This window comes from Neophocaena asiaeorientalis, unplaced genomic scaffold, assembly GCF_003031525.2.
Source record: "Neophocaena asiaeorientalis asiaeorientalis breed wild unplaced genomic scaffold, Neophocaena_asiaeorientalis_V1.1 scaffold658, whole genome shotgun sequence".
In the NCBI taxonomy this organism is placed as follows: Eukaryota; Metazoa; Chordata; class Mammalia; order Artiodactyla; family Phocoenidae; genus Neophocaena; species Neophocaena asiaeorientalis.
This window is the reverse complement of record NW_020173657.1, coordinates 1-4,571: the sequence shown is the minus strand read 5'-3', so window position 1 is coordinate 4,571 and position 4,571 is coordinate 1.

Sequence of the window (4,571 nt, the reverse complement as noted above, 5' to 3'; positions counted from 1 at the left end):
AGGGTTCCTTTTGAGGGGTCGCAATGAATAAAGGAGTTCTGTGTGAATCCTATTTCCCCTCTAATCCCCTCCATATCTGGAGAATAGGGTGGATGTCAGAATGTCTTTTAGGGGAACAATTAAGAAGCCTTTTCCTTCCTTCATCTCACACTCTTTTGGCTTTAGAACGAGACTTCTCTCTGGTCTTCCCTGCATCCCTGTGGTATGGCAGAAAGAGATAAGGAGTCACTTAGTAGTGGCAGGAAGTGGCTAGTTCCTATAACCTGTCTGAAGGGTAACCAGAGGAGGTCCTTGTCCACAGTTGGGGTCCATACACAATGCTTGGTTGATTTATTGGGTGGATGAAAGAACAGGAGGGGCATCCATTCTGTGGGTACTGGAGGCCTGCTGCTTGGACATGGTACCAAGATAATTCTTCTCAACACAAGAGCTCTAAGGCTGGTGGGTGTTTTCCAAAGAAACTGCCTACTCTTTTGCCCCAGAGCCCCTGGCAGCCAAGAGAAGGGGCGTTACCATCAGTGAATGAAAACTAGCCTCTTTGGGTTTCTCCCTAGGTCCCTCAAGGATTTGAGCTCCATATTACCATTTTTATTGGTTCTCGCTAGATTCCAAATTCAACACAATGCTGGGGCAGAACAGAATAACTTTGTAATCAGACCTGGTTGAAAGCCCCAGATCTGTGACTTAAGCTGGTAAACAATGGGATTGATAATATTATCAAAGGAGATAAGAGAGAAAGCACTTTACAAACTTTAAGGAGAGGTTCTCATCAGATCCTGCTATAACTGAGGACTGTCTAAGGCACTTTATAGGAGCTGGGGCCCAAACACATGCCTCAAGTTTGCCTCAGCTGGGTGGCAAGGCTGTCACTAGCAACCAGGCAATGGTGGCATAGCTCACCCCCTCTTGCCCTGACCCTTCAAGAGTCAAGTAGTGTATTTGCTTAGAAAGGGAAGGCACAGCAGAGAAATGAATACCTGTTGTTCCTGATGGATTTCAGCTGCCTGAAGGAGCTTATTCCCTCTCTCCTCAAAAGGAAACTTGTTTCAGGAGTAAGAGTAGCAGATTCTACAAGACTGGCCCTTCCAGCTTTGGGTTAGACCCAGCACCTAGATTGGGCCCAGGCAGTTAGAAATAAGGCCCTTGAATGATCTTGTCATATGATTTGATGGGAAGCTTGGGGTTGCGGGGGAAGATATCTCTGGGCCTGACTAGAGAGCAGAGCCCTGCCCCGTGCCTAGACGCTGCCTCCTGCTGAGCCTGGATTCAGGGGAGCAGCCCTGGAATCTATGGTGACTCTGCTGTGCTGTGGTTTTCCGGAGCCAGAGAGAAGAAAGGGGGATGTGGTTAGTAGGGCATCAGCCGCTGTCCTTTCAGACAAGGCCTGGGCTAATGACCACTTGGGTTGCAACATACTTGAAGAAAACCCTGTCCTATCCTCAGCTCTTACCCTTTCTAGGTCAGGTAGAAAAGCTCTGTCTTGCCGAGGCCCAGGGTCAGTCTAGGGTTCGGGAATGTTAGTAGGCTAGCATGGTAGCTGCCTAAATATTAGAATTTGAAAGAACTTTTGGAGGTCATCCAGTCCAACCCTTTGCCCCCAGACATGACTTGACTAGATGAATATTTGTGTTGCTTAATAAATGGAAAATTTCCTTTGTGCCCAAATAATCTAAAGAGTATCCCAGACTCACATAAACACAGGTCCCAGGATAGGCACATGTCTCAGACAGAGGTAGGCTCTGGGGAGGAAGAAAACAGGGGTTCTCCCCAGGTTGGGAAGGGGACAATTGGGGGGAGACCCAAGGAGTCTTCTGACCTTGGAGGGGAGCTGTAAACAAAGTGAAAGACATGTGGGCCCAAGCATGGCCTCTGGATCCTATGCAGGCAGGTTTCTGAACATGCCCTGAAATTGCTCCAAGGAAAAGCAAACCTCCTGCCCTCAAAGCCCTGCCAGCTGCCGGGATGCAGCTCAGTGAAAGTGGGAAGGCCATCTGGCAGGTTTCTCCCCTGGTCTCTGCCACGAGCACCTGCCTTTCCCTCCTTGCCCCTCGCCTTAGGTTGCAATGCTTCCCTCCCGCCCCACCCTTCAGGGTCAGAGGCTCGTCCCACAGTCTGGGCTGCACCTTTGCTAATTCTCGCCTGCTGCCTGAGCCCCTCACTTTAGTGCAACAAAATGACACCCGGGACCTCGAGGTTGAAGAGTCATGCCAGAAGCAGTCAACACGGAGCCAAGAAGGAAGGTTCTGCTTCATGTCAACCCTAGGGCTAAATCAACTGTTCTGTTCACTCAAGGTCATTCTGGAAAGTCAAGCAGACCTTGTTATCCTGGAGCCACTGGGGAATAAATAGCACTGGGACATTTTTCTCTGCGGCTGCGACATCCACACACCTCACTCCACAGCAGCACTTAGAGGTTCTGGAAGTCCTGGCTCCCTAACCTGGGGTAGGAGCACGGGCAGGGGCAAAATGGGGTTGGGGCACGGGCAGGGGGCGGAATCTAGGATGCAGGGGCCTCAACCAGCCTGATGGCCCCAAAGAAGGTGGTGTGCTTGCTGTTGTTCATGGAGATGTCAGTGTGCACAATCTTCACGGCGATCTTCTGCTGCGCTTTGGGAAGGCAGACGCCCGCTGTTTCACAAGTGTTGTAGTTGGTTTTGCCTGTCTCAATGCTGCGGATGCACTGCAGGAAGGGCTTCTCGTCCACCATCACCTCATAGCTGGCAAAGTCAGTGAAGCTGATGTAGTATACCTGGAGGAGAGGCAACAAGAAGGGATTGGGGGCGAGCAGAAGGAGAGGGTGAGCCCTCCCCGGTGACCAGCAGACGCAACCTGCTCACACAAGCTGCCACTGGACCTCTTGAAGGCACGCTAGTCAGCCAACAGGACAGGCGGGGTGACAGGCTTATTCGCTGTCCTGCCTCCCCTCCATTGGGCTCAGGGGGTTAAGCAAACCTTTCTTTCAACAGCACACGGGTGGGACACTCTGCGAGAGCCAGAACCACATCTCCTTCACTCCTTTACCTTCCCCAGCGCCCCCTCCCCGTCCCCTGCCCTCCTTGGCCCTGGCGTGAAGCACAGTTCTCAGCACACATTAGGTGCTGGATCAGTGCTACAGACACAGATGAAGGCGAATCAGTTTCCAATTTCCAGCCCCAGAGACTATTTGTAGATAAACTTAGCAGTTACTAATTCCCCAGAGAGGGCATAGGAACAATTTGCGAGTTCTTCAGTTCTCTCTGCTTGCACCCCGCTCCCCTGCGGCTGAATTTTTCTCACTGATTCTCCCAGTGCCCCTTGGTGCTCTCGTCTGATGACTGGGGAAACAGATGCAGAGGGATGGAGAGCTTTCCGTCACAAATGAGATAAAGAATGTGGAAGGGCAAAACTAACATCGTGGCCAGAAGGAAGTGCTAAGCTGTGTTCAGTGGCATGATGTCCAGGGCATTTTACCAGTTTGCATGGGGTACAAGGCCTGAGGACACTCCTGGTTCTATCCCAGGCCCAGAAAATTAATATTTCTCTTTTTCACTACCCTTTCCTTCATACCCGACCCCAAGCTTTGATCCCCACCCACTACCAAATGGCACTTAGCACATTGGGATCATACCCCTGGGGACTGGGACACTCGTCTGTTGCCCCATGTCACTTTATGGAAGGCTGCTCCCACCACAGGCTGTTCAGGAGGCTGCAGTGTATTCAGGCGCCGTACAGTTTCTTGGGTCAGGACCCAAGCTGTGCCAAGATGCTCAGTAGGCTCAGCAAATGCTCATGAACCCACCTTCTCTGGCCACTCTCCTGGGAGACCCTTCTGCTGGCTTCATCATCTTTCTGTTCATCCACCTGTTTGCTTCCCGCCCCTCAGAAGCCCCAGCCTCAAGGCTCGTCCACCTCTAACTCTGAGGAACCACCCCATTGGAGACAAACAACAGGGGTGGAAGTGGATGGGCACTGGTCAACCTGGGATGTGGGCCCCAGGCCAGGACGAGGACAAAAACAGAGGGAGAAAAGGGTTGGGAGAACAACAGCAGGAAGGAGGCAAGAGTGACAGAGAAGCAGAAAGGTAGAGAAACAAATGAGAGAAAGAAGAAGGAAAGACAGAAATATTTTTGAGGTGGAGAGAAGATCTGGAGGCACACTCTCACTCCTCATTATAAAGCCAGTAGTGTCGGGAGAAGGGGTTCTCAGCAGCCCTGGAACTGACTTTCAAAGAATATACTAAGGCAGAGTTCAAGTTTGGCAGTAGAACCAAACAACTCAGTGGGGAAACTAGGGCCTGGGGCTCTGTAGGAGGGAATCAGATGGCAGGGTGAGGGCACAGCTGTCACGATACAATCTAACAGAATTAGAGGTGATGGACCTCTTTTCAGTTTTTCAATCATACCTGGCTAGGAAAAAAAACCAGACAGCCCCCTCTCTCTTTCCTCCTTTTCAACTCCCTCCCAGTGTGGCCCCACCCCTTCCCACCCAAAGCAGGACTTTAGCCATTGGTTGGTCTGGGTTGGCTCCACAGTGCCCCTCTGTGGCCTGCACCATATCTGCATTCTGGATATAAGAAGAGTTAGGCCTGAGAC